General features: G+C 45.4%; 1 long non-coding RNA gene across 1 annotated transcript; it reads right to left on the bottom strand.

Moving 5' to 3' along the window:
* Window positions 1–362: 362 nt before the first annotated feature.
* On the bottom strand, window positions 363–5,669 carry LOC138492314 (uncharacterized). The gene is made up of 2 exons (XR_011276185.1): window positions 5,571–5,669; window positions 363–782 (listed from the first exon to the last, which is right to left on the bottom strand). It is a non-coding gene; the product is annotated as an uncharacterized lncRNA (long non-coding RNA).
* Window positions 5,670–10,363: the final 4,694 nt, after the last annotated feature.

Below are 10,363 nucleotides of genomic sequence, written 5' to 3'. Positions count from 1 at the left end.
TAGTAAGAAAATAAGGTGTTGAGTATGAGGATGAACAATGATGATTTCCTGCTCACCGCTCAACTGCAATAATGTCCAGCAACTTTGTTTGACCAAGTACTGCTGCGAGGATGAGGGTGATCTGATGACGATTACTATGTACTTTAGTGATGTACTACTATGAGGATAAGGGTGATCGGATGATGATTACTAGGTAATTTATTGATGTACTGCTGTGAAGATAAAGGTGATCGGATGACAATTGCTAGGTAATCAGTGATGCCTGACCTTATGATGGCCGGCGAGTCAGTTGTCATGTAATGACTAATCCCCCACACTAACGTGAGATGGGGGTTTAGATTCTATTAAAGACAAGGAGGCGATTATTATGCATTACAATCTTTACTCTGAAACCACAGCAGCAAAGAAAAAACTTTTACAAACAAAAAAGTTTCAACAACAGAACTAGATAAAGTTCAATGTCAATGCATGGGGAACTCCCCAAACCATCATGGAGGATAGGTCATACCCTGCAGGGGACCAATGAGCAGGGACCCTCCTTTATATATGTCCATTACTCTAACGCCAACCCCTCTTTCTGCAGCTGACTTGCACCAGACGCCCAATGGAACGGTTGAACTGCGTAGCGCAGAGAAAAAGGATCCAGCGAAACCGGAGATCTCAACCTTTCCGCAGCCTGAAGCAATGAAGAAGTTCTTCTGGATAGGACTTCTCACCCGAAATCACGCACTCCAGAACTTGTAACTGCGATCCACACTCCTGAGCAGAACCTCAACTCGTACCTGTAAGAACAACAAGCAAGAAGGGTGGGTGGTTGGGAAGAACAACAAACCAAAGAATGTTCTCACTTGAACCACCTGTGTACATGCGTATCACAATTGTCATATCATATCATATCATATCCAGGGTGGGTGGGAGGGATAATAATCGCCTCCTTGTCTTTAATAGAATCTAAACCCCCATCTCACGTTAGTGTGGGGGATTAGTCATTCTATGACAAGACAGGAGGCTCATATTATGCAAGTTCAAAGCCCTTGCATCTCATTAGTAAGTACAAAATGATCCAATATAATAGATAATATAATAAAATTAAAGGAAAGGTAACATTTTTTAAATGCTTTCATTAAATCAATCTGTTGACCAATCAGAGAATTGCCCAAGACTAGGTTGCCCGAAAAGCTGTCTTATAAGGCAAAGTCAAATCCACTGCAAGAAAAACAGGAATGTGCCAAATCCAGCGTTCCTTACAGGCCACCAAAACCAACTGGTTAAAAGAGGGGAAAACATTGAACAAAGTTTTCCTATACTAATAGGTTAGGACAAAACCATTTGAAATAAACACCTATGTTGTTCAATCAAATATTCAAAACACTTAAATTCGTACCATTTTTGGGGACCTAGAAAGCAAACCAATGAAAACAAACACCTAGCTCTCCTGGAGATAAAGAAAAGTACCCCATAGGGGTGAAAGTCTTATAGGTTCCATCCCATGCATTAAAGGAAGATATCGCATTAGAAACAGGGCATGTCACAGAACTACACCGGGGAACCAAGAGGGAAAGACAAATCTTCAAAAGGGTAAAATGGGAGTAAAAAATCATTTTTATAAATTTTGTAATAGGACAATCCATCCTGAGCGGAGCTGAAAAGCAATAGAATTAATCTACAATTGTCTTCAGACATATGTGTATACTAAGGAGGGAAGTCTTCTGGAGGCAGAAGCAGAATGGAAGAGAGGGCCCCACCTGAGAAGCTAAACCCGTCAAACCGCCAACACGGAGACCCTCAGACCTCCCGAACTCTTGAAGAAGGACTCTGCTACCATGACAAAAGGCAGATATTATAAACCTGATCCTTAAGAGGCCAAACTAGGCAAGAAGAAAAAATGTATCCGACATCCAATCACTACCATTATAGTGATATCTAAACTCCTTTGTAGGTATGCCCGGTGCTTGAACCTTGATCCCTCCTCCCTGGTGATAAATCCCCTAGCGGATCAAAAGTAACCGAAGGAGGACACCAAATTTCCAAAATCTTAGCAAGACTCTAAACTGCAAAGAACTGATCACTAAATGGTTAAACTGAAGGTGTACACCAGAAGAGGTCCAACCTATATTTCAGCCAATTTGCAGATCTTTGAAGCTCACAGCATCCTGAGCTGGCACCTTACTGCAAACAAACTCTTGTGAAAACCCCAAAGGTCCACCTGCCATGCAGGTGACTATGATAATCAAGTCATCAACCAAATATATATCCCAGCACTCTGGTAATCGTAGCGGCAGACACCCTCTGAAAGTTAATGTATAGACTCTGGAACGCATCGTGATAGAGGGTCATAACGTGGATGGGGGATAGTATCACTCCCAGACCCCTCTATCCCACCAAGGGATATTGAGCCTTCCCAAAAGAGGAGAAACCTCCCCCACTTATCCAAAGGAAAAACCTTGCAATCCAGAAAGAAAACTACCCTGAGGACCACATTAAAGCCCCGCTTTACACCGTTAAGAGAAATAAATACCCACTAGCGCCTCTAACCAATCCCCTGACTGGACAGACTCCAGTTAACTTATTGAAATACCAGAGATTAGCACAAAGGAAAGTAACAGACGGGAGGGAAATGCTCAGTGCGAGTCTGCACTGGTCACCCGCCAGAACTCCTGTAAAAAGGAAAAAACTGAAACCATTGGATACTCCCAGAGGTGTAATATTATGATGCAATCTCCCCCAAGGATGGCAGGAAAACTGAAACCATTGGATACTCCCAGAGGCGTAATATTATGATGCAATCTCCCCCAAGGATGGCAGGAAGGGGAATGAGGGGGAAAGAACTCTGGATAATTATCAATGCCCTGTAAATGCAAGGTTGAGAAGAAATCTGGGACCACTGTCCCCTCAAACCCTGAGGTCTGAGTCACTGTATTCATGTGAGGCTGACTGGCCACTAAGGGAATCAGGGGAAGGAAAAACTAAGCACATTGTCCATAGCAAAACAGTACTTATACAGTACTACGAACCCTCAGGTATATGAGTGGTGCTTAACACTACTACGAGCGTTGTGTGGTGTGAGGTGTTCACTTATCGATCTCAGCTGGATAAAAGACTGATGTAGACCTTTCCAAAATTAGGAACCTGTATCAGAACGGTCAGCACGGATATGAAAACAGCACTCTAAAGAGGTTAAGCAACGCTCATGAGGGTACAGAAGCCTGCGTGTACTCCTCGAGCAGAGGAGAAGTTGCAACACACTGTTAGACGGTTAGCTGAACCATAGGCCAAGCTTTGGGAGGAAAAACATGAGGCAGGCGCCAGCAAGTTATTATTTGGCAACTCGTCTAACTGATACCATCAAGTGTTTCCAAACACTCCATCCAAGTAAAACATGGTTGCTCAACTTGTCATGTAAAAAACTGAACGGTTACCCTCGAGCTGACCCTGTCTCCACCAGAAACCAAAAGAATAAGGAATGTCCAATGGGACAAAAGTAGGGGAGAACAAACGTCCCCACTAAAGAGAGCCTTAAGCCCTACAGACCTCAATAGAGGCATAACGCATCATCTTTATTCTTCCTCATGTTGAGAGAAAATACTGTAGCTTAATCAGCACTGGTATTGGGTGGAGCAATTGAGGTCGGGAATCAAAACCTAAGGAAAGGACTGAGTTGTCCTGAAACTAACTAAGGTAAAGGGTGACAGAATTTTTAACTAAAAGATGAATGATAACACCAGATAGATGGTTAGAGAGGAAGGTACAACCCCATATGGGTCTGTTTACAACCACTTCCACACTCTTTTCTTCAAAGCACTTAATAAATAAAGAATATATAATATATGAAATATATATAAAATATCCAAAGAAGAGGGGTTACGCCCTCACAGGGGACCGAATCCCCGGCCCTTATATAAGCTGATACTCACTGAGCTTTCTGGGCCACTGACAATTCTGAAAAAACGCAAATGTGTTCCAGTCAACACTTAAACATATTGTTTATCAAAGCGTACACTGAGCAAGTGCACCTCAACTGCTCACCCCAGCAGGGTGAGGCAACCAATAGTACACGAGGGAGCACCTCGCAGTAGGAACAAGGCGAAGCCTGAAACCGAGCAGGTTACTGCACGCCTACAAGACCAAACAATGGCGTCAGCCATATGCAGCACCTAAACAAAGCTGCCGACCTTAAGGAAGGAATACACTGAGCAAGTGCACCTCCAACTGCTCGCCCGAGCAGGGCGTGATAATCAGCAGTACACGAGGGGGTAACCTCGCATTAGAACTCAGGCAGAGCCTGAAACCGAGCAGGTTATGGTGCATGCCAGTTAAGGTAATTACCCAAGTTGCCCACTTTAAGGGAGGAAACACTGAGCAAGTGTACCTCAACTGCTCACCCTAGCAGGGTGTGGACACAGCCGTATACAAGGGGACCCCTCGCAGAAACCCCAGGCAACCTTGCCACCGAGCAGGTGACTGCACCTTTCCAGGGAAGATAACCCAAACAAAAGAAAACTGTCAAGTTGAAGGTAGGATACACTGAGCAAGTGCACCTCCAACTGCTCGCCCGAGCAGGGTGTGATAATCAGCAGTACACGAGGGGGTAACCTCGCAATAGAATCAGGCTGAACCTGAAACCGAACTTATGGCACCTACAGTGAAGGCAAAGCACATAACTTAAGAAATAAGTAAATGAATAAATAAACAAAGAAAATAAAATAAAACTGCAGACTGGCAGTGCATCGGGCTCTTGCGCTGGATGGTCAGACTTTGACCTAACAAACCCACAGTCTATCAGTAAACATTCTTTCTTTCCAGCACTAAAGGTAAGGAAATGTGTTGTGTCACCAGGGATACGAAATTACAAACATTTAACAAAACCACATTTTTACTATTAAAATGTTTGTGCTATAATCTTTCTGAAGAAGTCATGAACCAACCAAATGCCCATTAGGAAATCCCTGCTCAACTGAGCAAAAAAGGTGACAATCAAATACCTCCATTGTAAAATACAATTATTTAAAATATAACAATTAAAATATCTAATCTTAAAATATACAAATAAACATGCGCTGGTCGGCCGCGAACCCGGGTCTTCCTGCAGCTCTATATTTGAGCTAACTTGGCTCAGTACTGAAACAGAGGCTTTTGTTACAAACATAAGCCACAGGGGCAGGCCGAACCCAAAGCCTGCAGCACCTGGAATCCCCAGGTGACCATAAATCTGTCAAGGGGCACGAATTCAAACAGGCGAAATGAAGAGGGAACAGTGTAAACAACACTGCTCTCGCGCACGCCGGGAGCGAGTTGATTAATGCACTAGAAACACCTGAGTTTACAAGCGCGAGAAATTTTTAAAGAAGAAATAAATTAGAGAGCTCCCTCGAACTCACAACCTCATGGACTGTAGTCCGAAATTCAACCATTGCACCACTGCTTTAGCTGAAACAGGAAGTATGAGCATAATACATATTTTCTTTTTGAAAGACACCAAAATGAAACCAACGGCCGCACGCGGCTATCCAGATACATTGTATCAAATACACAAATTCCTTTATAATAAAAGGTAATTAACACATATTTACCATATAAATAATATATGTCATATTCAAACTAATAAAGCCTACTACTGACAAACAATGTAAGACACAACTGAAAGGGGTGACTTAGCTCTGTGGTGTCAGCAGCAAAGAAAGAGGGGTTGGCGTTAGAGTAATGGACATATATAAAGGAGGGTCCCTGCTCATTGGTCCCCTGCAGGGTATGACCTATCCTCCATGATGGTTTGGGGAGTTCCCCATGCATTGACATTGAACTTTATCTAGTTCTGTTGTTGAAACTTTTTTGTTTGTAAAAGTTTTTTCTTTGCTGCTGTGGTTTCAGAGTAAAGATTGTAATGCATAATATGAGCCTCCTGTCTTGTCATAGAATCTGTTTCCCAACATTTTCAATTACTTTCAGCAACACTGTGTATTTATGCGCATGCGGGCAATCCTTTTCTGCTTTCCCCCTTTTTTCTATTAGGAAGTTTGCAGATGGCGTCGTTAGCTGTTACGCCCCTACCTGCAGTCGAATGGAGATCCTTCTCAATGGCCGTGGGAACGTCCTCGTCGCCACTGAAGCAGGGGCATACACAGGAAAGTGAGTTCGGAATTATTTAATGGGTAAATATAACGAGTATAACAAGTAATACTTTAACTGTTTGTTTAGATAATATATAGTAGTCTTAAAGGGTGTAATGTGGAGCGAGGAAAGGTGAATCTTCATCGTGTAGCTTCTCCGTCTCTTCTCCCTCTAATGGTCCTCGCTCGCTCCGTGTTCCGCCCTTCGCGTTCGTCTCATGAGCCTCCAGCTGACTCACACATTGCCTTTACTACGCTGGATGCTACATCTATACTCGACACCTGGTTTCTTAAAGGATGGGTTCCGTTTGTTCACATACTGGAGTCAGTCTCTCTGGTGGTATTGGGAGTTCTAGAATGGAATTCCTTTTTTTCCTGGAACACCAAGATCCTAGACATTCTGGATACTATGATCAGTGGTTTCAAGAGGTAAGCAGGTGCCAAGTGGCTCTGTATCTAGAGTTCCCAATGGCGGCAACAGGTATTGAGAGGGTGATATAGCCTTACACCTGTCAGGGTTAAATACAGGTGGTAGAGTACTTCTAGTTTGGCTTCGTCCCCTGCCAGGGAGCATGGCACCATCATAAATCCTAAAACAAAAAAGTGGGAGGACTCATCAACAAACAAATGGGATGGGACGCCGCCAGTAAAATCATATCAAGGTGAAATATTCACATTTCATTAAATTGGCTTTGCATAACCACCCAAATTGCACGGGACGAATGGCATTTGCCTTTCATGAAATCAACACACACACAAAATGAAGGGAGGATATTTTCTTCTAATAGTGTTATTGAAAATATTAAAAGGTGTGCATGTTTTAAACTCCAAGAACCAATACAAATGTTTTCCATGGCACTTGCTGTACTGAAATGGGACATTTCACCTTTAGTTGTTATCCGTCATCAGGTTTTATAGTGCAGTGGTGAAGTGTACAGTCTACAAACCTGACTGTGGCTTGATCCCTGAGCCTACATAACTGACTGTGGTTTGATCCCTGAGGTTGGCTTAAATTCAAAGAGGACATTCAGAGTTTATCATTTTAATTGGGAAGGACAGAGCCCTGGCACTGCAGAGGGTTTTCGGGTATCACATTATTCCTTTACTGGTCCGTCCCCTTCTCTTTGGAATTCTCAGGTTGTAAAGAGAAGCATTGCTTTTTAAAATGAGGCTCTGTGACCCTGGGCCCTTACAATAGTGTTAGGGACCTGGGGAGCCAGAATAGATCCTTCAAATAGCGCCTCCTCCCCTGTGCCATGGAGCAGGTGGTGGCGCCCAGCCACAACCATAGGATTTCCTCACAGCCTGCACCTCATATATGAATGAGTGTTTATATATTTCAAATCTTTTTCTTACAACGGCACCACTGAAACACAGGTGGACATGTTAACAATGTATTGACAGTGACAGGCACCTTATGACCTTTCCCTGGCAATGTGCACCTTTGTGGGTGCCAGAGGGCAATGGTGTCCTGATGGCAGACTGTGATACTCTTACGCTTGCGGCTCATCCCTCATACACTGTACCCCACAGATTCGGCAATGAGTTTGAAGGCCAGCAGACCATTTTGCGTCCCAGGCTGGGATCACTAGTGTGCCCATAAGCCAACACAGCTGTTATGTCAAAAAGGATTGGGTCCTGGCTACCCCATGTGATTGGGACCAAAAGTGTTGTTTTTCCAAAAGCTGAAGCAGAATCATGTAATCAAGCCGCTGAAAATATATTAAGAAAAAAGGATTGGGTTCCAATTTGCCCTACATGGCAGGGGCCTGAAGGAAAATTTGCTTTTCAAAAAGCTACAGCATGAACAGCACTAACTCTGAGTCTCTGGCCTGCCTGCCTCGCACATCTCTAGTTCGCCTCATAAGCCAACCGAGCTGCACCAAGAAACAGAATATGGTGCTTAACGGCTCCACGTGATGGTGACGGACGGGAGAATTCATTTTTTGAAAAGCTATAGTGCAATTGGTGCTCATTGTTATCCCTGGTCAGCAGGCCGACCTTCATTATCCCTGCTGCACCGCATAAGTCGACGAGGCTGCACTGACAAAATGGTTGGATCCTGGCTTACTCCACGTGACCAGGATCTCAAGAAAACATATTCTTTTTAAAATGCTACATTATGATTGGCAGTCAATAGATCCCCTAACCAGTCTGCCCAGTATCATCATCACTAGTTTGCCTCATTAGACAACTGGCTTTTGGTAAGAAAAATTATATTGTCTAGGCCTTCCCAATGTGACTGGTGCCTGAAGGAAAATATGCTTAAAATAATGCTAGAATTCTATTGGCGCTCAATGGAGTCCCTGGTCAGTCTCTTGCCCTGCCCACCTTCAGCCGTTGCTAGTGTGCTCCATAAGCCAAAAGGGATGAGTTGAGAAAAATGCTTGGGTCCTGTTGTGCTCCACATGACAGGGGCCCCTCCATGTTACTGCTTCTCCAGGGTGCCATCTGCTGGCCAGAAAAAGGGCTTTTGGCAAAGGGGTCACTCCTGTTTTCATGGCTTACCTTTACTTCTTCCACCAGTCATCAAAATGGCGGGTCATTCCTCCCTGCATGACTTATTAAACATCCATCTTTACATAGAAGCTAGATGCATCCTGACCAGCCTCCTTGATATTCAGGTGAGGGAACCGTGTCAAGTTCCCTTGCCTCCTCCCCTGAATCCGAGAACACACTTTCCTCCTCACCTGTACTGCTGGAGCTGACAGGTGATTTCCTCCGTCTGCCTTTACACCGAAAGTCGTTTTTTTGTGCAGGTAGGGTCTACCCCGAAAGGAAGCCACAGCGAATGCTAGGGGGACTAGCCGACCTGTGACCCCTCTCCCGGGATAACAAAGAATGGGGAAAAAGCCACTGGAGCATAAAAAACCTCTTGGTCTGATAGTAGAACTTGGCAGGTGAAAGCTTGTGGATGACCCGGTGCAGTCCTTGACCTGATAATGGCCTAAGGAAGCAAGAGAAGAAACAGGAAGCGAAGAGGAATACCCTTCGAGGAGAGGTGACAGAAGGTAAGTGGTCCTCAGAGGTAAGCAAAGGTTGCCATGACAACCAAGAGTACGTGGCCAGGAGGGTGGTGCAGTGTGTGGGAGAAACAAAGAGGAGCCGAAGCCCCGATGGGAGTATCCTGGAGGGGAGCGAAGGAGAAAGAAAGAGAGAGAAGCCAGGAACCGGCAGACCCGGGAGAGTACAAAGCCGTGTAGAGACTCGGCCGCAAGGGGGGATGCAATAGAGACAGAAATCTGCGACTGGCACAGGCAGCCACGTGGGAAAGGGTGGGGCCATGAGCCGTTGCAGGCCAAAGAAGGCGCTTAGTAGAGAAGGGCTCCCATGTGGAGCGTGGACAAGAGGAAACACAATGTCTCACCCAAAGACAGGAAACCAGTGGGTGGCAACACACCGACTGCCAGGAGGGGGTTGAATAAGAACCTCCCAGCGGTGGCCATATTAGAAAAACACTAGACCGCTCAGAGGCAAGCAGAGGAAGCGTGATGGCAAGATTCAATGGAGGTGAGTCCTTCATGTATTCCATAAGCGCTAGTTACACTGGTGTGTGACACTGGGAGGCATTATTGAGGGACCATCAGCAATTCGGCAGCAAGCCCCACCCCCAAGCACAAAGAAGGCCATTAGAAAAAAGAAGCCCCGAGATAACAGGGACACCGGCACTGTTAGCCCCCCATTGGCATCGTTAGCAATTCGGCAGCAAGTCCCACCCCCAAGCACAAAGAAGACCATTGGACGTAAAAAAAACCTGAGATGACAGGGACACTGTCACCGTTAGCAGCACCCTGCCCCCAGGAAAGACTTCAATCCCAAGGCAGATGTACTGGCATGGCTGCCAGCCCTGAGCACTGATAACAGGGGGCCAAGACCCCTCAACACCAGGCACCTGGGAAAGAGGAAGGAGACAAGCGAAAGCTAGCCACACACCACTGCACGGCTCACAAAGCACGCTGGGAGAAAGCACCTGCCCCAGCCACGACTACCTCGCAGAATCCTGCGGTGGGGTCCTACTCCACCAGTCCAGACACTAGGCACAACTGTTTCTCCACGGGAGCATGGCTAGAAAGCGCCCACCACATGGATGTGGAACGCTAAGAAAATGGTGGACCAAGAAGATGGACAGGACTCACCACTGCACACTGCAAGCAGCGTGGCATTCCTACAGAAACCTGCACCATTCAGCCTAATACCACAAGTGGGCAGAAGACCCAGGTGGACAATATGGGTCAAGGACTTAGTCGGCTTCATCA

Source organism: Ambystoma mexicanum, chromosome 10 (genome assembly GCF_040938575.1).
Source record: "Ambystoma mexicanum isolate Mex_15411 chromosome 10, UKY_AmexF1_1, whole genome shotgun sequence".
Lineage (NCBI taxonomy): Eukaryota > Metazoa > Chordata > Amphibia > Caudata > Ambystomatidae > Ambystoma > Ambystoma mexicanum.
Note: the sequence above shows the minus strand (reverse complement) of the source record. Positions and strands in the feature narration are given on the sequence as shown.